Here is a 9,674-nt window from a genome sequence, read left to right on the forward strand (position 1 = left end):
AACATTATAAAACAATACGAAATAACAAATTGATGAAAAGACATGACAAAAAGAGAAATCAACCCTTTACCGCTACGGTTTTCATCAAAAGTCCTATGTTATCGGGATAACTTAATGTAATTCATTTAAACTTTATTATAATTTTCATGATTTTCGACTTCCGCCCATGTTGACGTCTTTTACCTTCGACGTTGACAAATACAAGTACATTAACAGAAGAACATAGTTCGCGCTATATTCACATATATTTTAAGTGTACGTGATGATTCTTCTGTAGACTAATTGTGCACCCATCGTTGTGAGTATGTGTTCTGTTCAATAAAAGCATATGATAAAGAAGAGACAAAATGCGAATTTGGAAAAAATGACAAAACATTCTAAAAATGCCAAAACTAAACATTTAAACACTAGTTACAATATTTTTTCATTACAACGACTACAAGGTCAGAAATTATGTTTTCATCATCGTTATAAGAACCTGATAAATTATGCAATTCAAAAAGATCAAGAAGACAAATAAAACAATCACATTAAAGACATACAAATAGTCTGCTGTAGTTGACGTAGATGTTGACTGGCAAAAAATCTTTTACATTCAACAATTCGAATATCCAGCAGTTTCGTATGATTAACAATTCTTGATTTATGATTTCGTTTGTAGTAAGTAGTCTTTTGTCTTTTTTCTGAAAGGTATATATTCAAATGATGAAAAATACTTTTACGTGATAGGATCAATAACTATTGATAACTGATATTTTAATAAAAGTCATAAAAATGAAGAAAAAACCCTTCTGCACGATAAGCACGTCAATCTAAAATCACCCCAATTTTTTTTGGAGTGTTCGTGGTGTAGTTCAGTCTTTAGTTTTTCTATATTTTTTTTTGTTGTATAATGTTGTCATTTTTGTCATGGCAATGCTTTTTTTCTATTATTGAGTTTGAAGACACTTTTGGTATCGTTCACCATTTTGTAATGTAAATAGTTTATTTATATCATAAAGTATTTCCTGATGATGTTAATGGTCAAAGAAAAGTACGAAAGAGCTTTCCAGACTTTAACGTCTTCAGTATTGTCGTTATTTTTCCTGTGTGTATTAAATAGATTCCATGATATGGACGATTCAAGCAGATGTTTACATTTTGTTCTTATCCTGTTTAAGCGTGAATCCATTTGTTTTTGTTTATTAATCATTGGTTTTAGATTTTGTTTGATCCATGTTGTTGGCTTTATGGTCATATAAAATAATTATGTATACATTCACGACATCAAAACTATGGTAGACAGTTCTCTCTTTGGCAATAAACAGCATGTTCTTATTTTTATAGAGCAGTGATATAATAATTGTAATAAACGTAACCCTTAAAACAGTTGAGGAAATAGACGATTTACAGTAGTTGATAAGTTTCATAGTTCATATACTAGTATGATTGTATACTTTATTTTAAATGTTTCATAAGTTAAACATACCTATATTTTTTAATTTCTTAACCAAACTGTCTCTCTTTTTTTATTACTGAATAGATTCTACTCCAGTCAGTTCTTAGTCTGTATATCTGCTTGTCAGATAGTTATTTTTACCCCTCCAACAGCGCATTCAAAATTATAAGGTAAATTAAAACAGTCCCTTGAAAAACAGACAAAAAACGTCTTATTGATAGATTCTAAGCATGACTATGCATGTATCAATTTCTTTTATACGAAATATCTACCTGAAATAATTTTGTGTTGAAAATTTCTTTTATTATCATTTTATCATGTTTATACTGCAATACACTATGTGATTGTGGATTTCAGGGTGTAGAAATGTTGCGCATAAAAACCTAGTCAAGAACCGATGACTACAAGTCACTTTAGTTTAATATCAATTGCTTTTTTAATGTTTTACATGTAACTTTTTTGGTTCAATTCTTTGTGAAATACCGTTGATATCATAACAGAACAACAACTGCTGTTATATATACTGTAATACAACTGTTCCAGGGTAGGGTTGGGATCCCGCTAACATGTATAACCCCGCCACATTATTTATGTATGTGTCTGTTCCAAGTCAGCCGCCTGTAATTCAGTGGTTGTCGTTCGTTTATGTGTTACATATTTGTGTTTTTGGTACCTTTTTATTTATATCAATAAGGCCGTTAGTTTTCTCGTTTTAATTGTTTTACATTGTCATTTCGGGGCCTTTTATAGCTGACTATGCGGTTTGAACTTTGCTCATTGTTGAAAGCCGTACGGTGACCTATAGTTGTTAATTTTGTGTTGTTTTTTTTGTCTCCTGTAGAGAGTTGTCCAATTGGCAATCATACCACATCTTCTTTTTTTATATAGTAATTTGTGTGATAAATATCTCTAATCAGATCAATGAGCAGGCTATGACAAAGGAACATTTGTAATGCACATATTACACAGATACATCGGGTACGTAACATTACAACAGTGAAAAAGAAGTTTTCTGGTATGGATACTGACCAATTTTGTTTTAAACCAATGGTGAAACGAAGAACTCGATGATTGACTAAACAAAAAATTAATATAAGTCATTGATTAAGGTCGTTTGCAATAGAACGTGACACTCTGAAACGTAAAGTAATTAGGGATCCTTCATTTTTTTTTAAATTGAGATTTTTGAACGTGAAGAATGATTAAGCAGAATATTTGATTTGCAGTGTTCTTTTATAGTATTAGCCTCATGACATAGTTTTTGACATGTGTTCTTCCAGGCCTTATGACTTGTTTAAATTATAATGAAATGTATAAATTTCAGGATTAATTTTTTAAAAATTCTGCATCTTCTCACAGGTAAGGCAAAACATACTATAATTTGAACCCTACCCATTACATGATAATGCCATGCTTTTGAAATTCATATCAACATAGTATTTATTAGATATCCTGGTAGAGAGCCTTGTAGCGGTAAATTGCATCAATAATATAAAAGAAGATTTATTTATAGGAACTTTGTATTACATGAAATACTTTCAAAATAATAGAATACTCGAAATATTCTTGTTTAACAACAAAATTATTTTGCCTAGTTTTTTTATACTTACTGAGATTTTTTGAAATGCTCGTTTCTTCCTTGTCTTCTACATGTTCTACTCGTACACGTCATACGAGCATTTCTAACCAAATTTCTCGGAATTCGTTGTTCCCCTATGCACTTTCAATATATGCATTAAATTGAAAAATAAAGTATATTAAAGGAAAAATTTTGCTTAATTTTAAAGAAAAATCGCCACATTTAACATTTAGCAATGATCAATATTGATAGTTATTCATTACAGTTTTCTTATAATAATAAATGTATGTGAACACTTTTTGACATGTTTAAATAGTTTTCAGCTTTCGTATTTTAAAGTGTGTGTGTATTGTGTGTTATACTAATTTACAAACACGAATTACCAAACAATCGAACTACAATAAATCATTTAACGATGTATGATAACTAAAAAATAGTATTTGATAATGAAAACTTGAAAAAAATTATACTCAATACATTAAATTGATTAGGTCAGTTCATAAATTTAATTTCAAAATGTCGAAAAAAGTGTAGAGGAGATGCTGTCCTTTTAACGTTTATCATTCATTTTAATATTACCAACCTTTCATTGTACGACTATATATTTTCACTCATTTCTAGCATAACTGGACATTAGTCATAACACAAAATAAATAAAAAAACACATTTGAAATATATAGCAATTGTTTGCAAATTTGTTAAAGTATAATATTGTAACCACATGTGAAAGTGTAGACAAATATAATCCTGTTTAAATATTATATTAACAGATGTAGTATTGGTTAGCCCAGTTCTGCACGTATGTTTCTATCCATTATATCAATTCATTCAAAAACAATTTCAAACACGAAATCGTTTGTGTTTAAGATATTAGACAACATCGGAAATGCATTTGTTGAAAAATTAAAATATAATAAAAAAGGCGAACAAAACTCATAAGCATACATGTGTAATAGCATACATAAACATTAGTTAAGCGTTCTAATAAATATAAAGCGTAAAAGCGTCAAGCAGTACACATTGTTATTACAAAATGATGAGTTATAGCCAATGATTAGGCAAAGTTACACTAAACGATCGCTTAACTCTTTGTAAGTTCTTTATAAAATCATAAATCAATTAAGGATGGTTTTTACGAACATTTTAAACATGTATTTAGATAACAGCACACAGCAACAACTACTATTTATACGACACTAATAACATGATAATACAAATTTACCAATCAAATCAAAACATTATGAAAAAAACAAAATGTCAGTTTAATAGCTATAACATTCATTCATAAATCTACAATATATAATTTGTGAGATCGTGTCTTTTCCCAATTTTATGTGTATGAAATAGTTTGAAACTGTTTATAAATATTTGTAAGCTTAATTTCCAAGTTATGCCTTAGGCTATGATACTAACGATATATCGTAAACTAGTGTTTATACATGTTATTATTTATATATTCTTACCTTCTTGTTTATAAAGCAATAGTCCATATAACTGTGATGTGTCTGCGTGCACAATAGTTGGAAAATGTCCTGATGATTTGTGTACCTTTAGAATATTTCTATAACTTGTGTAGAAGACATAATCGTCCCCGATATCTATTTCCCAGTTATTGCGTATTACATTGGTGCTTATCACTGTTTTGACATCAGACCCATTATACAAAGCAGATTTCAAGTCACCCCTGTTATTTTCCATAAAAAAAACTCGCTTGTCAACATTATCTGCAATAACAACCAGATTTGAACGAGATAACAAACATTATTGATAAAAAAGTAACCTACATTGAAAAACGTCACACGTTCTGTATTCCTGTGCAAAATGTGTATTAATGTTAATATGTCAGTATGATAAACTAAGAAGTTTTTGGTTGATAGAGAATCTAAGTTGTCTGGCTTTGAACAATGTTTACTTTAACTGTCCAATATCGTTAATATATTTCAGATGCGGGAAAAATAATACTAATGTTTAATAACACTCTATTGATAACATACCCACTTGTATATCTCCCAGCTGTGATGTTAGGTTTATTACTACCTGGTTTTCTCTTCCGTCAAATGTCACCATGCGCAATTCGTGGCCTGCATCTGTACTATAGTAGATCCACCTAAGAGTGTTGAGAGAAAAAATGATATTGAAAATAATATTAATATTTCAGTTTATTGAATTTCAAAAACACTATTATTTTTAATTTTAGTTCAATTATATCTTTTAAAGTTTAGTATGACGTTCATTTCCACTAAACTAGTACATACTTTGTTAAGTGGTCAGCTGAAGACAGCCAGGTAAAGAAATTTTCCAGCTTTGTTGAAGACAAATTGTGTCTCTACAGCTGTTTGAAGCTGTTTAGTCGGATTGTTATCTCTTTGACACATTTCCCATTTCCATTCTCACTTTAGACTTATATATAATATTAAGATAGCACCGCAGAAAGTACATCAGTTAACAAATACAATGATAAATATTAAGATCAATAAGAAAGACAATAAAAAGCCGAATAGACATTTAAAAAACAATTCATTATTAAAAGCAATATGTCAGTACTAACTATTTGGACTTCATGACGTATTAAACCCAATTTACTTATTATAATTCAAATCATGGGATTGGAAAATATTCCCTCAAAACTATATGGATAAATGGTAACCTCTTCATGCTCTACATGGCTCAATCACATTGCTGATCATCGTGCTTTTCTTTTTTTTCTAAAGCAAAACACAACTACATAAAACGTTAAAATGTAAAACAGTGGGTAACAGCAGTAATCATTGTAAAAAGTAAAATAACAAAAAAAAACGAGCTCTAAAGAAATTTCCAAACGATACATGTAAGTCCCTTTTCAAATGGCAAAAGTAAAAAACTTAATCAAAAGGAAAATAACTTTCATATTCCTGACTTTTTACCACTATAACATGTATAAAAACAAATAAGAATAAGTGTATTTGAAGAATTGAAAGTTTTATCTTGAAAGTATTTATCATGTCTATATTTCCAGTCTCGTTAAACAACATAACTGTCAAATTAGGAAATGCTTTTCCGTTAAATATAAGTTTTCTACAGCACATATTAACTAGCAAACCAAAACTTTGTATTAATGCAAGAATAAAAGGTTTAAAGTAGTTTGTGGTAACTTTACCAGTAAGAAATAGATTACACTCATTAAAATCAAAAACGTCATTTCAGACACGGGCATCACAGCGAATTAGTAGTGATATGTAGACTCCAATAGACTATGACAAAAGAGCACCACCATTTATAAAAGGAAAATTAACCTCATGGAAAGAAAAATCGTCACTTTTGTTGTAAATTGTTGTGAGGGGTATATCGTGTAAATCTGAAACATCTAAATCTAAAAATCGATAGTTATTGCTGTTAATACTTGATTTCTTTAAGTAAATTTCGGTAAAACATAAAGAGAAATCCTGAGCTCATATTTTTCGAATTTGCTTACCCTTCAGGAGTTCCTGAGATCACACTCAGTTTTTATTTACATGAGTAATTTCTTATTTGAATGTTACGTGCAATAATCTAAGGCAAATAACTTTAAATTTTAGGGCGAATCTGTATCTATCAATTCTTACAATTTGCTTTTCCATTTCGTAAGCAATGTTTGTAGTAAGGTTGATATATGTAAATGAGTAAATGATCAAACGTGTTCATTTTAAAGTTCCGTATAGACAGAGGTGATGTAAATTGCACGATGCATCGTTCAAAATCTGTACAAATTATTTGACCACAATGAAAGTGTTGTCTGAACATATGGACTAAAAACTTGTCATTTTATGGAATCAACAAGTAAACATTTTTTATTGAAAACTTAGAAAAATTTCGACACTTCATACTGAATTAATTTGATATGTTTAGTACATGTAAATTTTAAATACCATTAATTTAATGCAACTAAAATTTTTTAACAAAAAGCAAATGGCAGTTAAATAACAAACATTGAAATATATAGAATAAATAACAGAACAAACCTATTATTTGTGTCTAGTGCAAGTGCCATTGGTTTAGTTACATTTAGAATAGGGGTTAAATCGTTTCCGTCTGAATTACATCTCATAATTCGTCCAAGCGTGTTCAATTCTTCCAGTATAGATGACTGTTTTCTGAATCAAATGATACGTAATATGGTTTGGGTGTAGAGACAAAAAGTTCCAAATTTACAGTTTGATCATTTGGATAGGGGAATCTGAAAAATAAGAAAAGATAACATCAATTTTGATCTTCTGAAAAGGTTAATTTCTACTCAATTGTATTTTGTTATCAACTAATTTCATTTCATAACACTGCTGTATGTGTAGAATAATTTCTTAGGGTTCAGTGAAACATGTAACATTATTTTTTTTTATTGCAATACTGCCAGTTTAAAACAAAATGTTATTTACTTATGATTTATTGACAGTACCTATATATGCCGTTTCCATAAAGACTTGTAACATACACATATCTTTCTCTGACATCGTAGGCTATAGAATATATTATTGTAAAATGATTAGCTAGATCCGTAACGACTCCTGTATCCAGATTTATCTCTTTCACTAAGTTTGAAGTGGAGAACAGCAGTTTTTCTTGTAAACCTGCAATGAAAAACTCTTTAAGGATGACGTCATATTCAGAATTACAAGAAAATTGCAATTTACTATAGAACAGGTACGGAAATCAGGAAAATCTTACCACATTATCAGGTAAACCTTGAATGAATGTAGACAACAGCATACTATACCGTATGTATGTGTTAATGTAGTAAGTCGAAAAAATATCAGTTACGCTTTGTATTGTAATTTCCCGATATTTACGAAGAAAAATACAAAATAAAATAAATCTCATTGATAAGACGTTAGTTAAGACTATAAAACATTCAGTTTCACATATACAAAACGCTAGTGGTACATGTATAGTAAAAAAATGTTTTACTATTTTTTATTTAGGGGGTTCGCGGGTATAAATATTTTTTTCTATAAATAAAATTGAGAATGGAAATGGGGAATGTGCCAAAGAGACAACAACCCGACCATAGCAAAAAACAACAGCCGAAGGTCACTAACAGGTCTTCAGTGTAGCGAGAAAATCCCGCACCCGGAGGCGTCCCTCAACTGGCCCCTAAACAAATATATACTAGTTCAGTGATAATGAACGCCATACTAATTTCCAAATTGTACACTTTATCATATACTTAATTGAAAAATGAAATGAAAACATGGGTTCACCGTTAATTTAAGCTCACAATCTGCATTCTAAAGAAGCATGCATTTTGTAAAATTCTTTTGTCTGAGAGATATACAGGTAATATCGAAATAAAAAATGAACTCAATTACAAAAATCGTTTAAATTTTACAATTGTTTAGTCTATGTGCAGCTTATTTGAAAATAATAATAAAAATATAGGTCACCAATGAGTTAACGATAAAGATAACTTTTTCCGACGAAGCATAATTATTATCTTTATATTTGAAATTTAATAAAAACGAAAGAAAACACAGGTCACGCGTGTGAAAGATTTCATCGATGTAATTGAACACAAAACACAAATTACCTACACTAATTAAACTAACTCTTTGGATTTATTCAACAAAAATTATCTCATGTCATGTTGTTGCTTACACTTTTGTTTTACACTTTTAGGGTTGTTTTAAGTGAGGAATATGACAGGGTTTTTTTTACATTCGTTTGGGGAGCTTGAGCTTTTTATTATACCATTTGATAAAGTACTTTAAATTTTTCATTGGAGGTCAGTTTTTTTTTTTTTTACTTTCTACTAGAACAATTATCATTCAATATATTTTTCAGTACTGATGGTTTTATGGTTGTATAGTTGTGTGGTTGTATGGATGATTTATTTGTTTTATTTGGTCAATTAAGTTTGAAGATTGTCGTTTTGTGTCGGAATTATAAACTTTCAACCTTTTTGTTGACATAATTTTTTTTTAATTGTTGGCTGAGAAACTTATATGGAAGGTCTTTTTTACAACCCTGAAATTATCACAATCATAATAAAAATGAAAAACAAAAGCAAAATCAATTAATAACCTTATCGAGACTTAGATGTTTAAAAGATCAAGTCAATATTACGGTTTTGCATGATGCTTTCCACTGAAATTATCTTTCGTGTGATGTTTTAAAAAATGTAACTCCGATCGTATTATTGAGTAGACGTCTACATGTACAACAGAAATAGGACTCGAATGTGAATGGTAATAAAAAACCAACAACAACAAAATACAACAAAACAGCAACAACGAGAAGCACATAATTAAAGGCTCCTATTTTGACTATGATTGTGAGCTTTTAACCCATCCCTGTACCTGGGACAAAGGTACACCCGAGGATATAAGAAAAATATTGTAAAAAGATAAACCAGAAACATCATTATAAAGCACAAAAGCAACTACGATAAAGAGAAAAATGTCGATCTTAAAGTACTGAAATCTAGCAGAAAAACGTCATCAACACACTGTTTAAACATGACCTTGTTCAATGTCGAAATATAAGTGGATATTATAGGTATGTTTCAGGACAGAGTTGATGACCATAACTTATCATGAATTTAAAGCATGACATATCTACTTGTGATTTGTAAAAACAAACATAAATCACTTCAAAAACTATCATAACGAGCGATTTGGGAATAATACAAAACGTACATGTAAGCTCCTT

This window comes from Mytilus edulis, chromosome 14 (assembly GCF_963676685.1).
Source record: "Mytilus edulis chromosome 14, xbMytEdul2.2, whole genome shotgun sequence".
Classification (NCBI taxonomy): Eukaryota; Metazoa; Mollusca; class Bivalvia; order Mytilida; family Mytilidae; genus Mytilus; species Mytilus edulis.